Here is a 22,008-nt window from a genome sequence, read left to right as displayed (position 1 = left end):
AGTTGTCTGAAGTCAAATATGGCTGGAGTAGAATTTTTTTGGTCTTACAGATTAGACTACTGTAATTCTCATTCCTTCATTTTCATATGGGTTTATAAGGGAAACTGTTTTCTTCTTTCTTAAAATATGTAGTCTCTATCTTTCCCATATTCTGACATGTTGTCTTTTGGCAGAAATCAGAGAAATAATATTGTTGGTTTCAAGATGTCAAGTAAAGCTTTCGTCTACCTGGACACTGTTCTTTGTTCATGCATGAGTGCTAGATGCTACAAGATCCTGGAAGCAAGAAGGCAAGCAGGTCTTCCAAGGCCTGAATGTCATGGAAGGAAGGGTATTGTTTCTTAGTATTCTTTCTCATGGTAATGTCCCTCCTATTTGCCATAGTATGAGTTTTGTCGTTGATGAGAATGGAGGATTAAAACATGAAGAGGATCATGAACATTTTTTTTTTTAATTTTTTTTTTTCAACGTTTATTTATTTTTGGGACAGAGAGAGACAGAGCATGAACGGGCGAGGGGCAGAGAGAGAGGGAGACACAGAATCGGAAACAGGCTCCAGGCTCTGAGCCATCAGCCCAGAGCCCGACGCGGGGCTCGAACTCACGGACCGCGAGATCGTGACCTGGCTGAAGTCGGACGCTTAACCGACTGCGCCACCCAGGCGCCCCTCATGAACCTTTTTAATGGGAGGTCTTCTTTCCCAATGTAGCCAAGATGTACAGCTTTTATAGATGTTTACAGTCTTCTATAATTTCATAGGAATGTACAGGATACACATTAGTACAGTTGCCTAAATGTAGGCAAAGCAAAATGGTTCTGTCTTTACTAGGGTCTCTAGAACTCCCAAAGGTTTCAGCCTAAAAAGGAAGGTGACTATACAATGACATGTTGAAGGGCAATAATCTTTCATGAGTTTGGGGAGGACAAAAACAAATAATCAAGCTTGAATAACTTGATATTTCTTTCTGTGGAGCTCCAGTCTGGAGATTTTTCTGGTGATACACCTGAACTTTTGAAGAATTACTATGCATTTATAAAATGCCTCCTTCTGCTTTAAGCTCTTAAATGTTTGGTTATGAGCACAGTTAAAGCCCATGACTATATTTGGTATCATTAGGAACCTGGAATAGTGAGTAATTTCTGTCTTCTTTTTAATGAAATCTTTGCCTTGATGAGGCTGTATGAACTGAGGTTTTAAATTCAAAAGAATTTTAACATGGAAGTCTGGAAGCTAAGGGAAAATACAAGAAAGTAAGCTGTTGGGACCCTAGAAAAGCTAGAAGAAAAGTTTTAGGATAGAAAACTATCGAGTTTGCAATGAGTAAGATATTAACTGATGTAGGTTTATATTCTATTAAACTTCACTGTGTATTAAAATGCTGTCACAATTTTAGAAACATTACTTAACACACTCAGCACTTACTATTAGGTAGTATAGTGTGCACTCGATACATATTAACTCATTGACTTTAATCCTTATAACTCTGAGTTAGGTACTATTACTGTCTTCAGTTTATAGTTGGGGAAACTGAGGCACAGAAGTGCGGTAGCTTTGTCATTGTCATAGATATAATGAGTAGTTGCTATGTATGGTCTGAAAATTTGTGTCCTCTCCCCTCTTGGTTTTCCCCCTCCCAAAAAAGGTTGTATGTTGAAATCCTAACCACCTAAGATGATGGTATTAGTAGGTGGGGACTTTGGGAGATGATTAAGTAATGAGGGTGGAGTCCTCATTCCTGGGATTAGTGCTTTTATAAAGGAGACCCCACAGAACTTCCTTGCCCCCAAAGGGCATGTGGGGTTATAAGGAGAATTTGGTAGCCTGGAAGAGGGCTCTTACCTGACCGTGCTGGCCCACTCATCATGACTTTCAGCCATGAAAATCATTTTTTTCTCAATTGTGAGAAATAAATTTATGTTGCTTATAAGTCACTGGCTGGCATTTTGTGGTAGTGGTCTATAAATACTCAAACTAAGTTGTGTATTCAAAACTTGAATCCAGGCAGCCTTGCTCCAGAGTTCATAATCTTAACTACTAAGCTATACCCTCTCTCTCAATAAGTAAACCATTTCTATTTGTATATTAAATGTTATTAATAGGTTATGTCAATGTCTACCTGTTGTACAGTGTACATGTGTACATTGTCACATTGTAAAATGCTGTTTTATATTTTTTGGTAAAATCCAGGAAAAGCTGGCAGGTTAATTATTTGTGTTTAGGTTTAGAGCAGTAGGTAAGGATTTGGGAAATAGCTGTGCCTTTTAACTAGAAACCAAACACCCAATTTTGTTTAAGATTACTAGCTACTTTCTGTGCTATAAGTTATTTTGGAAAATAGGTCCTTTAGGAGGAAATACAGTCTAATGGTTTAATGTGGAAACTTCAGGACACATTTTTAATGGGGTAAGGGAGAAACATTTTGAGTAGTTCTTGATCACAACATGGTATTTAAGAAGGGTATACAAGAAAACTGAAGTTTTGGTCCACTCAGATACACATTGAAGATCTTCCAGTCTAGCGATGAGACTTGGATTCGAGTGTCATCATCATCTACTGGAGACATGATGGTATGCAAAGGAGAGAGGAGAGAACTTGCCTTAACTTTCATTATTGGTCTAAGTATGATCTGGCAGTATTGGCATCACCCAGGAGCTCATTAGAAACATAGCATCTTGTATAAAGAAATGGAAAAACCTTCCGTGCTCATGGATTGGAAGAATAAATATTGTCAAAATGTCAATACTACCCAAAGCTATCTACACATTCAATGCAATCCCAATCAAAATTGCACCAGCATTCTTCTCGAAGCTAGAACAAGCAATCCTAAAATTTGTATGGAACCACAAAAGACCCCGAATAGCCAAAGTAATTTTGAAGAAGAAGACCAAAGCAGGAGGCATCACAATCCCAGACTTTAGCCTCTACTACAAAGCTGTCATCATCAAGACAGCATGGTATTGGCACAAAAACAGACACATAGACCAATGGAACCGAATAGAAACCCCAGAACTGGACCCACAAACGTATGGCCAACTCATCTTTGACAAAGCAGGAAAGAATATCCAATGGAAAAAAGACAGTCTCTTTAACAAATGGTGCGGGGAGAACTGGACAGCAACATGCAGAAGGTTGAAACTAGACCACTTTCTCACACCATTCACAAAAATAAACTGAAAATGGATAAAGGACCTGAATGTGAGACAGGAAACCATCAAAACCCTAGAGGAGAAAACAGGAGAAGACCTCTCTGACCTCAGCCATAGCAATTTCTTACTTGACACATCCCCAAAGGCAAGGGAATTAAAAGCAAAAATGAACTATTGGGACCTCATGAAGATAAAAATGTTCTGCACAATAAAGGAAACAATCAACAAAACTAAAAGGCAACCAACCAACGGAATGGGAAAAGATATTTGCAAATGACATACCGGACAAAGGGCTAGTATCCAAAATCTATAAAGAGCTCACCAAACTCCACACCCGAAAAACAAATAATCCAGTGAAGAAATGGGAAGAAAACATGAATAGACACTTCTCTAAAGAAGACATCCGGATGGCCAACAGGCACATGAAAAGATGCTCAACGTCGCTCCTCATCAGGGAAATACAAATCAAAATCACATTCAGTTATCACCTCACGCCAGTCAGAGTGGCCAAAATGAACAAATCAGGAGACTATAGATGCTGGAGAGGATGTGGAGAAACAGGAACCTTCTTGCACTGTTGGTGGGAATGCAAAGTGGTGCAGCTGCTCTGGAAAACAGTGTGGAGATTCCTCAAAAAATTAAAAGTAGACCTACCCTATGACCCAGCAGTAGCACTGCTAGGAATTTACCCAAGGGATACAGGAGTACTGATGCATAGGGGCACGTGTACCCCAATGTTTATAGCAGCACTCTCAACAATAGCCAAATTATGGAAAGAGCCTAAATGTCCATCAACTGATGAATGGATAAAGAAATTGTGGTTTATATATACAATGGAGTACTACGTGGCAATGAGAAAGAATGAAATATGGCCCTTTGTAGCAACGTGGATGGGACTGGAGAGTGTGATGCTAAGTGAAATAAGCCATACAGAGAAAGACAGATACCATATGTTTTCACTCTTATGTGGATCCTGAGAAACTTAACAGAAACCCATGGGGGAGGGGAAGGGAAAAAAAAAGCGGTTAGAGTGGGAGAGAGCCAAAGCATAAGAGACTCTTAAAAACAGAACAAACTGAGGGTTGATGGGGAATGGGAGGGAGGAGATGGTGAGTGATGGGTATTGAAGAGCATATCTTTTGGGATGAGCACTGGGTGTTGTATGGAAACCAATTTGACAATAAATCTCATATTAAAAATATAAAATGAAAAATGAAATAAAAAAAATATAGCATCTTGGGGCACCTGGGTGGCTCAGTTGATCATGTGTCCAACTTTGGCTCAAGTCATGATCTCACAGCTTGTGAGCTTGAGCCTCACGTCAGGCTCTGTGCTGACAGTGAGGAGCCCGCTTTGGATTCTCTGTCTCCCTCTCTCTCTGCCCCTTCCCTGCTTGCTGCGTGTTCGCTTTCTGCCTCCTTTCCTCCCTGCCTCTGAAATAAACATTAAAAAAAAGAAATACAGCATCTTTAGCCCTATTCAAACCTACTGAATCAAAACCTGCATTTTTAACAAGATCATGGGGGTGATTCTATTGCATATTAAAGTTTGATAAACACTGTAATAGAAGGACACAATTTTCAGGTTTGTGCTGTCTTGAAGGACAAGAAATGGCCTCAAACTTTTTGGCCTATTTTTTATATCTCTTTAAGAACCTTTTGTCTGGTTGGCAGATCTGATTTTCATGAAAAATTTCTTCTCTTTTCCTTTCCCAAGTAACAATACTAACAATGATAACAATAATAGTAGCTAAGATTTATTGAGTGTATTCTATGAGCCAACCACTCTTCTCCTTTGATTATCTCACTTACTCTTCGGAATTTACAAAAGGAGTTGGTATTTTTTTTTTAAAGTTTATTTTTGAGAGAGAGTGGGGGGAAGGGCAGAGAGAGAGAGAGAGAGAGGAGACCCACTCCTTGCACTGACAGCAGCAAGCCGAATATGGGGGTCAAACTCATGAACCATGAGACTGTGACTTGAGCCGAGGTCCAATGCTTAATTGAGCCACCCAAGTGCGCTGGAGTTTTTGTTTTAGATGAGGAACTGAGGCCTGGAAAGGTTAAGTAACTTGTTTAAAGTCCTACAGCTAGCACAATTCAAACCCAAATCCAAAGTGGCATCATTTGCAGCCTGAATGGCCTTTCATATTCTGTTCTTCATATAATAACTTAATTTCTTATATGAGCCTCCTGTTAAAAAGGCAAATGTAGATGATGGGGGGTGGGAGGGAGGGGTGGGTGGGTGATGGGTATTGAGGAGGGCACCTTTTGGGATGAGCACTGGGTGTTGTATGGAAACCAATTTGACAATAAATTTCATATATTGAAAAAAAAATAATAAACACATTTTACTAAGTGAAAAAAAAAAAAAACCTGCTACTGCCATAGCTACTGCTGCTGCTGGAACTGCCATAGCCACCTTGGTTTCGTGGTTTGGCAAAATATTGGCCTCCACCACCATAGGGACCAGAGCTTCTCCCTCCAAAATTTCCTCCTTTCAATGGGTCCAAAATTTGAAGTTTGATTGTTGTGATTACCAAAATTATTATGGCTTCTGCCACCTCCAAAGTTGCTTGCATCATCATCAAATCCATTATGGTCATCCCTACTGCCACCAAAGCCACTTTGTCCACCGAAACTGAAGTTTCCTCCATGACCAAAGTTGTCATTCACATCAAAAACACCTCCATGACCCATCATCAAAGTTTCTAGAACCGCTTTGACCTCTTCAGCTGGATGAAGCACTGGCTATATCTTGCTTAGATAGAGCTCTCCTTACTTCACTGTTGCAGCCATTTACAGTATGGTATTTTTGAATGACAGCCTTGTCTATGGAGTCACGGTCATCAAATGTTACAAAAGCAAAGCTTCTCTTTTTGACACTGCCTCAGTCAGTCATGATTTCAATTACTTCAATTTTCTCATATTGTTCAAAATCATCTCTTAGATGTTCTTCAGTGTCTTCTCTAATGCCACCAACAAAAGTCTTTTTCACAGTTAAGTGGGCACCAGGTCTTTGAGAATCTTCTCTCGAGACAGCCCTCTTTGGTTCTACAACTCTTCCACCCACCTTCTGTGGCCTTGCATTCATGGCTGCATCCATCTCCTCCGCAGTGACACGCATCACAACCCAAAGTCTCTGAGCCGCTTGCTGTTTGGATCTCTCATTTTACCACATCATCCATAAGACTTCCCCATTGCTCAAAATGCCCCCCCCCCCAGACTCTCATTCATTGTTTGAAAGTTCAAACCTCCAATGAAGAACTTCTGCAACTGTTCAGACTCTTTAGGAGACTCTTAGTCATGACAGCAGTGGGAGGAGACACTTTAACAATGCTTACTCTGCAGCAGAAAGCAGTCCGTGGGCAGAAAGCGAATCATAGAAAGTTTTTAAAGTGAACTTCAAGACTATGATGATGGAACATCTGATGCCAAGATTCTAATGGGTCAGATATTGGTGTTGATAGTGTTTAAAACTTTGAAAGCCAAATTTGAGCATTTTGAGAAAAGAAAGACTTTGAAAGTGTGCAACATAGGCTGTACGGCAACATATTCCTAAAAAGTCTGAAAAATCTATATTATTCACTTATTCACTTTCCTCCAAGTATCTGCTAAATACAAACATTTCCTCTTCAATATTTCAACATGTGCTAAAATCACCTGTGGCTATAAAACTCTTTACTGCATAAGCCTTCCAAGCTTGGACATTATCTAATTTAGAATATCATTCTACATCTTTGCCTTCCTGAAATTGTGATTCATTGTCTATTTGTCAGCACTCTGCAAATTAAATGGAATAAGCTAAAAAAAAAAAAAAGGCAAATGTAGAGAGAGCTTGTAAGACATCCATCCCCAATAAACTGGGGGCAGCATTTAGTCATCCAAAACTTCTGAACAGTACAAGAATTCCTCCAATGAAACTCTTCAAAAAAAAAAAAAAAAAAAAAAAAACAACAAAAACAACCATGTCTCCGTGGTAAACAACTGGTATTTGTTCAGCATATATGTAGATACACATCTGTATCCTAGAACATAGTTTTTTAAAAATGACTTTTACACCAAACCCCAGACGTTGATACTTTGTTTCAGCATTTAGAAGGTATTACTTTTTTTTTTTTTACTTTTTTATTCCTTTAATCTAATTTGGACCATCTGAACTATAGCAGCACTGACCTGGAGTGCCAGTGGAGGCTTCTTAGTGAAGTATGTTAAGAACTCGATGAGAAATAGAAAAATCATTGTGAATGAAACAAAACAGGTCTTACCTGTTAACCTTGGAGCATGAATCTGTTGAACCTTTGAAGGAAGGCATCCTAAAGGACACCACGTGTGATTCATCCCAGGGAGGCTACGATGGAAAATATTTCCCAGATGTCTTTCCATATATGCTTTGACTTGAAGCTTCAATCACAGATAAGTGAATGTTTTCTAAACCATTGCATTGCTTTAGTTCAGTGAGAGACGTTTCTGTTGTTAGGTAGGGTGATTTTTTTTTTTTTTTTCAAAAGGCAAGGTAACGATCACAATTTGTTAGCAACTGTTCTCCTTTTCTCATTTTATTAGTTTTCCCTATTCAGTGATGAACCATCTTATGTTTTTTACTTGTAAGTTCCTAACTCAATTAAAACGCTCAAGTGGTTTAGCCTTGTATATTAAAGACTATCATAAATAAATTCAAATGAGGTTAACCTTGGAGTGACATCCTCATTTCTATGATGATGTGCAGTCTGTGACTCCTTTCTTATCATTGGCCACAACATGGTCAGACTCTAATACGTAAAGACCTTGGAACTTTAAGTTACTTCATCTCCAGCCACTTGGATTCATTTATTTATAAATGGTTATTTCAAGTTTTCTTTCATTTGGCTCAAGCTATTGATTGATGTTTCGTGTGAGTGTTTTCCTCATCAAAAAGCAGGAAGATAGCTGGGACATAACTTTCCAATAGCCTTTTTAATATGAAAGCCTATTTTGTATATGGCTCTTTCTGTAATCACTTGTGCATGACTGAGCTTAAATAGTTTGCAGACCTTGCTGATGGATTACAGAAGAAGCAATGAACTGGCAATTCTTTTTTAAGGGATTAGGTGACTTTGCACTGTAGTGAATTGTGCATTTTCCCCCTTGTTTCACTTTGTTAGGTGCTGTTTGGTGATCAATTTTATGGTATATAATGAGAAATTCCATAGATGAGTGCACATGGTGGATAGTACCTTCTGGTAAAAATGACATTCTTGTCTAGTAATAATGGGCATGGGATAGGAGCTGATGGTCTGTTCATGTGTATTTCCAAAGGGAGGTTGAGGAACTCAGTTAAGGAAGTAGTAGTCCCAGGCCCTTCTGACCCAAAACTGGCCCATTTGCTGTTCATGGAATTATAGAGACCCCCAGGCTGCCATGATGCTTACCAGCCAAGTTATGTCACGCCCTCAGCAACCTTCACCTTTTGCTTCACCTACTCATCTTACAGTATTTTTTTGCTTTGTGTCTGGCAGACCTATTAGGGCAAAGATACTGCTAGAAGTTTAACACAAATATTGATTATTATTCAAGTCAGTTATCTCAGAAATATGTGCTATCAGTTACTAAGGGGCAGCAGAAAGCAATTTAAAACCTCTTGTTGTCAGAAAAGCTTTTTAATACATAAGAGAATAAATATAATTAATATATATAACACCTAATTTTGTATATAGAAAATATATTGCTATCTCACTACCCTTTTTTTTCCTTTCTAATATAGTTTAAAAAGCTTAAAGAGGGGCGCCTGGGTGGCGCAGTCGGTTAAGCGTCCGACTTCAGCCAGGTCGCGATCTCGCGGTCCGTGAGTTCGAGCCCCGCATCGGGCTCTGGGCTGATGGCTCAGAGCCTGGAGCCTGTTTCTGATTCTGTGTCTCCCTCTCTCTCTGCCCCTCGCCCGTTCATGCTCTGTCTCTCTCTGTCCCAAAAATAAATAAACGTTGAAAAAAAAAAATTTAAAAAAAAAACAAAAAAACAAAAAAAAAAAAACTTAAAGAGTTTTGAATTCAAATATTGGCTCTTTGGAAAAAAACCTAACATATATATTTTATTAAAAATATATATATTAGGTGAAATATATATATTATATAAATATATAAAAATCTGTATTAATACATATATTAGACTTATATTTACATATTATATTTATTACATGTATTAGATTTATATATTAAATATGATTTTTTTTCAAAGGGGCTAATATTTGACTTTGAAACTCTTTCAGCTTTTTAAAATATATTAGAAAGGAAAAAAAGGTAATAGAGATAGCAACTGGCAATATAGTAATAAACAAAATTAGCTTTCATTTATTTGTTGTGGAGGCAGTATATTCAGTCTCCAGAGTCTGGAAACCTTAAAACTGAGGCAAGTTACAAGATCTTTCAAAGCCTTGCAAAATGGAGACAATAATGTACCTGCCTCATAATCTTAAGGAACTTGTGGTGAGGTTTGAATGAAATGATCCATGTATAATTGCTAAACAATTACATAGTAAGTTTTCTAGAAATGTTGGTTACTATTATATGTTCCTGACACCATGCCAAAATGAGCTTATTTCCCAATTTTGCAAATAATGAAACATACTTTGAAAAGTTAAGTAAAATTCATAAGGCCACAGCTAATGGACTCCTGCCTCATACTACAATGTGTTAACTCTAATTCTATATTTAATGTTTTACGTAGTTTTTAGGTGATTTTTTTCCCCACAACTTTATCAGAAAACTGAGAATCAGGGTTTTTTTATATTAAAAAAATTTCTTTTTAACATTTATCCATTTTTTGAGAGATGGAGAGAGACAGAGCATGAGCAGGGAGGGGCAGAGAGAGGAGACACAGAATCCGAAGCAGGCTCCAGGCTCTGAGCTGTCAGCACAGAGCCCAAAGTGGAGCTCAAACCCATAAACCCTTAGATCATGACTTGAGCTGAAGTCGGCCACTTAACTGAGCCATCCAGGCACCCAAGAATCAGTTTTTCGTATGTTAAAGATCTCCAAGTTACCAAGTTATAAAACTGGGATTTGAACATTCTTCTGCCAAGTTCTCTTCTCCCACCCTGTTCCTCTGAATACCGTGTGTAATTATGGTGTTTGGGGAGAGAGCTTATGTGTGTAAGCAGCACTTTTTCATTAGTTTTGCTATTGTTATCTATAGTCACTAAACATTCCAGTGAAAGTTGAAAGAAACAGACTTTATGATGAGCAAAAATATTAATAACTTATTGCACAATTACCAGAATGGCTACACAATAAAAGACTTGACAATACTAAATGTTGGTAAGGATGTGGAGAATGAGAACTCACACACTGTTGGTAGGAGAGAGATGGTGTAAACTGCTTTGGGAAAAGGTCTGCCAGTTTCTTTTAAACTAAACATACACCTGCTTAACACCTGGCAATTCTATTCCTAGGTATTTACCCAGGAGAAATAAAAACTTCGATTCACAAAAAGACTTAAAGCTACTACGAACATTTTAGTATGTATAATGGCCAGAAACTGGAAAAAGCATAGATGTCCATGAAGAGATTAGATGAACTGAAGCATAATCCTCCAATGGAATACTAATTAGCCATAAAAAATAACAAGCTACACTTATACATGATAGTATGGGTGCATCTCAGAAACATTATGCTGAGGGAAAGAAACTTTGCACAAAAGATGATTTCACTGTGATGTTCTAGGACAAGTAAAACAAATCTGTGATGGTGTTTTCCTTCCCAAACACTGTCTTTTTCAGGAAGAGTGGTCTCTCTTGAATGAAACTACAGTTGGTTACTCTGGGGAGATATGTAAGCAATATCTGATTTACTGTTTATACATTGTCATGGGAGGTTTCCTATGCAACTTTAGTTATCCAATTAAAGCTGTTAAGAAATTTGTTTGATCTCTTCAGCTAATGTCAAAGATACCACCTTGGCCCTGGAAGGCATTCAGACCAACCTGAACTCACAGGTCTGGGTTGTTTGGGATGATAAAATTGCCCTTGACCTCTTCCTTATGGGGCTAAGGCAGAGTCTGGGTAAACATTAATACATCCTGCTGTACACGGATTAGTGCCTTGGGGCAAGCATAAAGGTCAATACAGAGACTTTAAAAGGAAACTAAGGTACACTCTGGTGTTTTATTAGACTTTTTTTTTCTTTTTTTCTTTTCTCTCTCTCTTTTTTTTTTTTTTTTTTTTAAGCTGACTGGGTCTGGAACCCTGAGCGGGGCATGGTCAAGATTGGTACTTCTTGAAGTTCTGTTGATAGTAGATTTCATTAAATGCAGAGTTTAACTGAATGGATTTGGTTTCAGCCACTAATTAGTGACTGGCGAAGTGGTGTCCTAATGTGACAGAAGCCACCAGTAGTGTAGAAATAAGTGGAGACTGCTGTAAGACAGCTTTCTGTGTATCTCTGGTATTTTGGCATACATGAAGAGTGAAACACCAAGTTTTTGTTCCATACCATCTTTTCAAGGATGTAACCCACCATTCGTACTGGCCATTGTAAGCGATTCAGGATTCCTAAGGAACCAGTATAAATTTTGATACTAGCTGTTACAGGGGGGCAGAACTAAGGCTGATTGTTTGGCAAGGAAGTCCTCCTACCCAAAGGACAGCAACAACAAGGGCACCATTCAGGCAGCTGTCTTTGAACCTTTATAAGCAATGTATTAGAGGACTGTTTGTCCAATAGACTATACAGTTTGGTGAACAAGTTTACTATAAATTCCCATAGACTTTACTCAGATTTTGTTAAATACCCTTATCCTTCCCCTTCCAAAGATCTGTGTTTGTCAGCATTATATCCTCACTGTCAAAACTATCAAGAATGGAAAGGGATTGAGATTCTACCCTCCTTGTAAGCTAGCAAGTTAATGTGATACGGTTTCATGGTTGTTGATAAAAGACATGAAACCATGGAGTCAGAAATAAGGACTGTTTTTACAGTAATAGTAATAGCCAGATTATCAGTATTTTCCCCAATTTCTGTAGTAAAGAGAACCAGATGGTGCCTGGATATGTAGTAAGTTCCATTTTTGGAGAGAAACCCTTAGCTTTAAGGTGCCTGAATTTTTTATAATGGGCTGTTCCCAATCTTGCCCTCTACTCCAGAGGGAAATACTATATCTGTCTTCCAAGATTGTTCATAATGAAGAAGTTCTCAAAAAGATAGTCCAGAATAAAGAGTAGTTAGTACATAAGTCATATATATGCAGAAATGTGAGAATGCTTCCAGCAATAACCATCTTACACATGACATAGCCTCATAGTTCTGTGACCTTTGACATCAGTGACCTTCACTGTCTTTGTCTTACTTTCCCCTTCTCTAGCACTTCACTTGACTTTACCTTCCTCTGGAAGTGTTCTTTCTGTATGATCTTAAGACTCTGAAATGTCAAACTCTGACCAAAATCTCTCCACCTCTCTTACTTACTCACTGACTAAATAATCTGAAATTTTATCAAGCTTTACCTCCCTTCAACCACCCTGCATTTTCTTCACCTCGCTTTCCTTCCTGGCATTTTACTCCCTTTCTCAGGTTAAGCCCAAGCTACTTTATTTAACCAGTGTCCTCCATGCCAGTGCCCCTATTCCTTCAGTTACACTTGTTTGGATACTTTACAACCCTCGATTATCCACTACGTGCTTTCTCTGTTTCTGATGCCAAACTTGCAAACCAATGTGGAGAAAATGGAATGACCTTTTTTTGATGAAAGCATTAAAGATGATGATTTCCAATTTCAGCAGCTTCAGCTCATGTCTCTAGTTCAGACTTCTTGTAAAACATTTTGGAGAGATGGTAAGCACCACAGCAATGAAAACTGGAATAGGCCTGAGATAATGGGCACAATAAAATGTTTATTATAATGCTAGCAGTAAATAGAAGAGGCACTTTGCTGTCTTACATCTACCTGGGTAATGGACCAAAAGTATTTTAAGTTTACTAAAGTGAAAACAATTAATCCTTTCTGAAGGTAGATTAAATATAGCCCCAAATAACATACTTGATCTATATTGTGGTTATCTTTACTGAATTCCAGTCCAAGTTCAGGGAAGTAACTTTGCAAGGTGACTTGTGAATTTTCCTGTTTTTCATTTTGTTATTTTCCATTAGACAGCTAAACACATTGCTGAGTGTCAAAAGCTTTTGCCATTAAAGGAGGTGAAGAAAATATGATAGTGAATACTCTGATGGTTTTAGTTTATGATGCATTTCAAGCTGTGCCTCTCTAACAGTTAAATCCTTCAGCATTTTTAGTGGGGTGAACCATCATGTAATTTGAGAAGCTTAAGCACTTTTATTTGAAAGAAAAAAAGAGTCAAATTTTATGTCATTTGGCAAAGTCCTACAGTGTGATGGATTTTAGAAAGTAGACCTGAAATTGTACAGTGTATAGCATATTGATATTCTTCATGTTGTCTCTCCTTCAGGACAATTATTAACATCAAATTTGTGCTGACACTATTTAACAGGCATCTGATGTTTACATTCAGGATAATTATTGAGCAGGAAAGTAAAAGGTAATAAAATAGAGACTGTATCAAACGGGCAAAAAAAAAGTTACTAGCCAGAGGAACATAAGAAAATCTGTATGATTAACACTCACAAATGAAACTAAAAAATGGGATATGATAACGAGGTTTTGTTAGTAAGCATTCTTGAAATTTAGAATTTTATTTTATTTTTTTTAAAAGAGAAGCACTGTTAAAAATGGTAGATTCCTAGTCTTGGAAACGAAAAGTTATTTAACTTGTTATGAATACTACATATGGAGCCATGGAAACTACAATACTATCAATACAACGAGAGATCTTAAAATAATTGTGGATCTCTTTCCATAGTGAGAATTTTAGACTTGATTGCTATTCCTGGATCCTCCATTAACTTTGGTGAGCTGCTTCATCTCTGTAGGTATTCTTGAAATAAAAGGGGGTGGTTTGATGATCTTTAAAATTCACTTCTAGTTCTAAAAGTCTTTTGTATTCCTGTCCTTATTCCCTATTTTCCTCCCATTTTAGAAACATGAAGACCTTACAGAATTCTTCAGAGGCAATTCTTTTGTCTTCATGTTGGCATTAGGAAAAAAGTTAGGAAGTCTCTCTTTTATCAGAATAGATTGTAGGCTCTCATTTTGTGGGCTATTATGTATTTGGGTGGCATCCACCTTCTTTATGCTTCCGAAATAATAGTGATGCCATGTTTGTGCTCAAATAGTGTCCTTTGATAAAGATAAAAGCAGACTGCAGGAAGCTGTGATCATCTCAGTGAAGTCTCTTGGGTTTTTCTACAGTAACTTATTTTAGAAAAGCTCAATGATTTAATGTACATTAACTCACTGATGCTCACATGGGCCTGTCTGAAAAGTGGGAAGGGCTGGTATTTCACCATTATGTGTTCTTACAGACAGGCACAGAGGAACTACTGAAGTGGAATGGAGTGAATTTAATCTAAAAGGCATCACAGGTTTTAACCCCCTCCTCTGTGGAAAGAACACCCAGTGCATATCCCCACATTGCACTTACTGCATTGCATTGCATGCATTTTTTATGGGTCTTTCTCACACGCTAGGCTGTGAGCATTTCAAGGACACTGCCTAGCACATAACAAGCCCTGCAGTGTTTCCTGAAATGACATGGAACCTATCCTGGGTGACTCAGGTTCATTATTGGACCTGGGCCTTAGCTGCAGACCCAGTTTTTCTGGATCCTTGATATATTTACCAGGGGTAGATCCCTGAGACCCTTCCCCTGACCAAATCCTTAAATTTTAGAACATAGGAATATTTGTACAAATAATAGACTTTATCTAGATTCATATACCTGTGTATCCGGTGTTATTAACCATCTTTTCAAGTTTGATTAGGCACCAAGAGAGAAAGCTTTATTTATTTTTCCCAAAATCACAATCTTTTTTATTACATGTAGTCATTCTCATAAAGTAGGAAAAAATGTTCTGTTGAGATGCAGATTACATACATCAAAATTTTAAATTCCTGGGATGAGGATAATATTGAAAATGCTTGCTGCTTTTTCCTTTGTGCCAGGCACCATTGTGTGCTATTTATACTTATTTACTTCTCAAAATAACCTAGTGAGGTGGATGTCTTCCCCATTGAGAAACAGATTTAATTAAACCACACAAAATCAACAACTAGAGGTAGTAGGCTTCAAACCTGTATATTCTTCACTAAGTCTATGCTTTTAACTGTATTTAACTGCCTCTTGGATGGGAATTAATTTTGATTTTTTTCACTTTAAACAATTTGGAAGGAAAACAGTAAAAAACTTAGCCATCAGGGATTTTGGTAGTTGCTGAATCCTTTGGGACCCCCTATTAAGTAGGCCAAAGTTTAGTTGTAGATAATTTCTAAAGAGATGCCACCAATGACTTACTGTAGATTTTTACCATTTGAAATTTTAATACATACAATTTTTTTTTTGATTACTTGTACATATACTCCTAGGTCCCTGACAGGTAATTATTTGTCACTTGGTTGAGGCAAGAATTTGAATTCCATGGGCTTTGATGTGTTATGTGGGAAGAAGTCAATTGTGTGGTAAATATTTACTGAGTTGGCTGCTGGGCATTTTATTCTGATTTTTGGTAAAGAAGTCTGGGCTTCACTTCCTGCTTCACTTTCGGCTCCTGTAATTTCAATTAAGCAGCTCAACACCCCCTTATTCCATGGTTGGAACATGTAACCTGAGGTTATTCCGATCAGTCATTCCCACTCCTCTTGTCACAGTTATTGTTTCACAGACCGGCAGTGTAATCCCTACTGGGAGTCTTCAGCTAAACACGTTAACTCACTTGCTTATATCACCTCTAACACTAGACTACTCAGAAGGTTGTAGGAGAGGAAACACAGCTTTCCTGTGGCCTTAGACATTCCTTCTCTGCAAGGGTCCTTGCAGCATTCTAATATAGCAGTACGGCTCAGGTGCAAGAAAACAAGAGCCACGCTGCATAAGTGATGAAATAATGCTTCCTGTAAGAGCAACATATTTTGTAACAAATCCATAGACTTAGCTTCCAGGGCCTCTGCATGGCAAATATTGGCTCTAAGAGTCACTGAATTCGGGGAAGCCCAAAGCATGGCAACCTCATCAGCTATTTTGTTGATGTACAGTTCCTCTAAGCCCAGGCAGTTTACTAATCAAGGATCACTTTCATTGTAGGCAATGTTGTCTAGCAATATACTTGACCCTTGACTATTATCAGATGGTCAGGGTAGTAGAGTTAGACAGTTGACCAATGGTCAGATTTGCATGCATTGGGGAAAATTATTTTGTTAACCTTTTATCCATAGACACTAAGTTATGGGACTTAAAACAAACTGTTACCAAGGAAGCAGGCTCTATATTGTCTCTAGACTTTGACTTGAAAGGATATGTCACAGGATACTTTGTAGCCATATCCCTGCTATAAGAGAGGAGGCTGTCTGAGAATGGACCTAAGCCAGAAACAGAGCTTGGCAAGTGGGGAGGAATAACCTGGTCCTGGTGGTTTTAATAAATAAGGACTAAAAGCTATGCTATCAAGGCTTTTTCTGTCATTTAAGTCAATAACTTTGTTTTAAGCCACTGAGTAGTTGTTACTACTCACATTTGGTAGTAAAACTCAAAATAAAGTTGAATAAAAGTCAGAAGAGCTAGAAAATCTTCAGTGGTATTAGAACTGGATACCATTTGATTACATGTATTCACTTATTGCTTTATTCAACAACTAGGTACTAAATATTGTGTGCCAAAGAAAAAAAGCCTTTGAATTTTAGAATGCAGAAATGATCAGGATGGGGCACCTGGATGGTTCAGTCTGTTAAGCATCTAACTCTTGATTCCAGCTCAGGTCATGATCTCGCAGATGATGAGTTTGAGCCCTATGTTGGGGTCCCTGCTGACAGTGCAGAGCCTGTTTGAGATTCTCTCTCTGTGCCCCTCTCATGCTTGTGGTCTCTCTCTCAAAATAATTAAAATAAAAACTTTAAAAAATCATTAAAATGACCAGGTTAAAGTAACTTGACAAAATACTTCTGTGAGAAGCAGGAGACCCAGTACTTAGTCTCTGTGAGTTGTTGAATGAGGACATTAGCTTTGTGCTCTTTAACCCATCACAGATTGAGAGATCATGTCTGCAAAGGTCTTGGCATCAGGGCTGTTCCACTGACCAACTCCAGGGGTGGCTTTCACATTTTGTTTCAGTGTGTAGACCTCCTGAAATTCTGTTGCACGGTGACCCTGCCTAGCACAACCTCTGCTTACCACAGGATCTACTAATTAGTGTGTTACTTTGAGCAAGTACAATTCATGCAATAGAATCAGAAAGCAATTGTCTTACTCTATTTGGGCTCCTATAACACACTATCATAGACTAGGAGGCTTAAAACCACAGAAGTCTATTTCTCATGTTTCTGGAGGCTGGGAATTACAAAATTAAGGTGCTGGCAGGTTTGCAAGTGAGCTGTTGCATCCTGGTTCACAGACCTTTTCACTGTGTTCTCATATGACAGAAGGGGTCAGGGATCATTGGGGCCTTCTTTCATAAGGGTACTAATCCCATTCATGGGGGATGTACCCTTATGACCTAATTGCATTCCAAAGTCCCCCACCTCCTAATGTCAGCACTTCAGGGATTAGTTATCAATACATGATGGGGGTAGGGGACACAAAAATTCAATCTATTGTAGAAATTTTACTTGTATCTTCCTTTCTCTTTTAAATTTCATTCCCTGGGAATATTTTCCTTCAACTCTTGAGAAAGTCAGGAAGGTGCTCAACTTTTCTGGTTATTAGTATGTGACATAAATTGTACTGGTCGAGAAATTAAATTGCCTAATTCTATACTGTTGTCAAAACTTCACCCTTGACTTAAAAGTCAAAACTGCCCTTGAACTCAAACTTTGTATTGGCTGGCTGCATGTAGTTATTAAGGGACTGTATGGACAGATTCTTTTCTTTCTCCATGCATCATATTTTCTATCTTTCTGCCTGTTAACCATGATTTCTGATTCCTCTGGGATTGGAGTGGAATGGAGGGCTTATGATGATGTAAGAAATGGCAGTAAAGTTTTCCTTTCTCTGGTACTCAGAAACTGCCTTCATGTTCTCTGAACTTGGTGAGTGTTAAAGTGTGACTGTGGGACTTGTGAGTTCTTCAGAGACTCTGCATTTTCTGGAGACCTTTTACCTAGAGTTATCTTGACAACGGAAGGTGCCCCTTTATTGTAGCTTGCCTCTTAACCAATACCTTTTCCAGCCGCTGATAATTCAACCATTCCCATCTGGCTACTTTTCTGCCAAGGATCCTTTATCTTTCCGGTCTCCTCTCTTAGACATGAACTAAAATGTCCTCACTCTAGTGCTCTTTACATAGCTCCCAGAAAACTCTCTAGAGTCATTCATTCTGATGCATTCTAGGTGGTAGGATAAATCCCCTATTTGCTACCTCACCTTTGCTCTGCCATCAAAATTTCCGGCCTTAGATTTCTCAAGTGTGAGTCAGGCATCAAATCCATTTATCTCCCATTCTGAGATAGCAGTTATTAGATTTTCTGAGAGGTTCTTTGGAAGCTTTTTCACTAGATTTAAGACCAGGAAAGACACACTTTCCCTACATGTATTTTTAAGGAAGATTAGGGTCCACAACATTCAAATTGTTAAACTTTTTTTGATAGCATTATCTTCTCTCTTGGCTTTTTATACCCTGAATGGGTAAGGGGTTTAAGAGCTGTCTGGCTGGTTTTCTGATTCCTTTTTTTTTTTTTAAATCAACTTTAATGAGATATAATTTGGATGATAAAATGCACTTTATACAGTTCAGTGAATTTTGACAAATGGATCCACTCCTGTAACTTCCTTCATAATACATAGAATATTTAAATCACCCCCAAACGTTCTCTCATGCCCTGGTGAAGTTAATTCATCTTCCTAACTCTGAACTTAGGCAACCAGTGATCCACTTTTGACACTATAGTTTAGCCCTTTCTGCATTTCCCTATAATTGGAATTCTACAATATCTTCTCTTGCTGGAGATATTTTTGAGATTCAACCACACGAGTTCATTTTTTTTTTCTCCTGAATAGTATTGCATTGTAAGGTTATACCAGTTTTTGTTCATCCACTCCTGTTTAATGGCCTTGTGGGTTGCTTCTAGTTTGGGCTATTGCAAAGTTGCTATGGCACAGTCAAAGGTAGACCTCCTCAGTATGGGGTGCATTCTAGTTTAAGTTTTTGTTTAAAATTTTGCAATTTTTACATTGTCACAGAAAATAAAATGTAAGTTAATAAGGCATTTAAATGGTTAATATTTCATTGACTCATGTGCTGTCATGTTTTATACCCTTTGCAGCCCAGGCAATTATACATTTGTCACCCTTGTGATATTGGGCTATTAGCTATGAAAGGTACCTTTATAACCTTCTGGGAACACCCTGGGATGTGTACCTTTTTAACTTGTGTGCAGATTTTGATGTAGCCCTTCACACAACAACTACTTGATAAAGATGAACCACCAACCCTTGAAAGCATTGAACACTTGAATGCATGGGTATTTCCAGTCTGTTCCTATAGCTGCCTGGCTATGATTCTTCTTAATCCTCCTGCAATTCTGGAGTTGTCATTGGTATTGGTTATATTGGACTAAGCTTCTTAGTTCTACTTCAAGGATTTGACTCAGAACTGCCCTACACATAGCCATTTAGGGTAGGTTACTATCCTCTGGCTCAGTCCAGATTCTAAATCTTACTTGGTCTCCAAAGAGGTGGGTGTTCAGATGTAGACACTAGCAATCATATCAGAAAAAAATGGAAGGAAATGGACAGTTAGCATAATAGTATTAAATATACATAAGATTGCTGTCTTCAACTACTTGAAAGCCTGATGAGAAAGAATAAGTTAAGTTCCCCTACCCTTTAGGGGAGAATTCCCAAGTGTAGAAACTAGGGTCATTGGATAGAAGATATAGGAATTGCATTTTCCCAGCTAAAAATTGGATGGGCTATGATTAAAAAGTCATCATGTATGTCATTGCAAGTGTTTTGAAGTTTGATACCTGGTCAAGGTGATTAAAGGGGATGGGTTACATAAGCTTAAATTTCATTTCATTCCTGACATTTTTGTGAACCTATGAAACATTTTTTTTTATGAATGTCTTTTGGGAAACTATTCAGACCTATTACTGGCTATTATCTTTAATTTCTCAACTTCTAGGAAGAGAATGGTAGAACGCTGGCAGAACCAAAAAGGTGAAGAGTTGGGGTATCTGATGGGAATGTTATAAGAAAAGGAAATGCACGAACTTTAAGAGTAAAAGTGGCTATGAGTAGATGGTTTCCTGTCTTAGAGTGATGAGGTGGGCAGGTCAAAAAAACAACCAACCAACTACACAAACTTTAGAATATGTTGCATGATTTCTTACCTTAGATCTGTGGAACAGTTAGCTATCTGGAGTACTACTAATGCAGCCTGCTGGCTTTCACCAAAAGACATCAGATTGGTATCTCTCCTAATTTTTATCTTATATTGGTAAACCAAGGGCATCCTTTTCATTAAAATGCAGAGTTGAAATCTCTTATTAGCTATCCTATAAAATTTTGATAGCAAGAGTGAAAAATTTCATGTTCTTACCTAAAGAGCTCTAGGCTAATCAGATTCTAGGGAAATGTGTACTAACCTTGACTTGATAATCAAGATACAGTCACTAAATTGCTTTAGTAGAATAAAACAGCTTTCTTTTCTTTCCTGTGATATTCCCAGATCAATTTTTTGGAAGCTTCATTAACTGGTTTTACATTGTTACAGTAACTTGACAGAGTTGGTATACAAATGCTTATTTAACAATAGAACACAGTTCAGTATAATTCTTAAAAAATCACTTTCAGGATCTACATGTTGTACTTGACTTTTCTTAAAAAAAATTAGTGTATTTTCCCGATTACAGTGATATCTATTTTCTAGTTAACCCAATTGTGCTTTCTGTTCTAAGTGCTGCTTTATGGGTACTTATTTTTTTGTTTTAAAGGATAACATTTTCCTAATCAGCTGAGTTTGGAATTTCATAGTTAGTATGCACCTCAGCACAATTTTGTAGGCATAGCTAATTAATAAAATTAGTGGTTGGTCTTTCTAATTCTGATATTTTACATGAGGGTGAGTTTCATTAGCAGGATATCTTCAAGCATGGTACATAAAGAACTCTGCCAAATGATGCATTAGAGAATCAAGTAATAGCTAACAAATCAACCTTTGGACCAGAGCATCATGTAATGATCCCTCCTGGACTTCATCAATGGTGCAAAGACACACTGGGGCGGCGAGCACATGGGGACAGTGAGATGTTTTCAATAGAAAAAAGGTAAACATTCATTCTGTTGAGCACCACAGACAATTTGGACAATAGGATGAAAGCTGTTCCTGGGCTTTCACCCAAAGTGGTATCGGGTAAAGAATTACAACAGTGGCACTATATGTGTTCATCGTAAACCACACACACACAAATTCATCTCAGATGATTGTAATAAAATTTGGCCAATTTACATGTCAGTTTGAAAAAAAAACATTAAAGAATAAAAGTTGGTCATAAACAGAAGCTTACATTAGCCTAAAGATGTTTTAGTTGCTAGCACTACTCATTTTTCCCAAAAGCCCCTTAGTAATTAAATAATAAACTCTACTGAAAGGATGGATATCTCTCCTATAGGATTAGGATTTCATGTGGGTAGGGGCTGTGTCTCATTTGCCTTTCCAGTTTCTTGGGAGGGAGGCAGGGCAGAAGCTTGCATTTCACAGGTTATAAAATGAATCCCAGGTTGTGACTCAAGAGCTACTGCTGTGGTAGGTGTAGATGGGAATACAGGGGAGAG

At 37.9% G+C, this 22,008-nt stretch overlaps 1 pseudogene; it reads right to left on the bottom strand.

The window, feature by feature from the left end:
- Nucleotides 1–5,497: 5,497 nt before the first annotated feature.
- Nucleotides 5,498–7,484, bottom strand: LOC112862323 (heterogeneous nuclear ribonucleoprotein A1 pseudogene; annotated as a pseudogene).
- Nucleotides 7,485–22,008: the final 14,524 nt, after the last annotated feature.

Source organism: Puma concolor, chromosome B3 (assembly GCF_028749965.1).
Source record: "Puma concolor isolate L17-30 chromosome B3, mPumCon1.1.hap2, whole genome shotgun sequence".
NCBI lineage: Eukaryota > Metazoa > Chordata > Mammalia > Carnivora > Felidae > Puma > Puma concolor.
The sequence above is the reverse complement of the archived record's forward strand: the minus strand, read 5'-3'. Positions and strand labels throughout refer to the sequence as shown.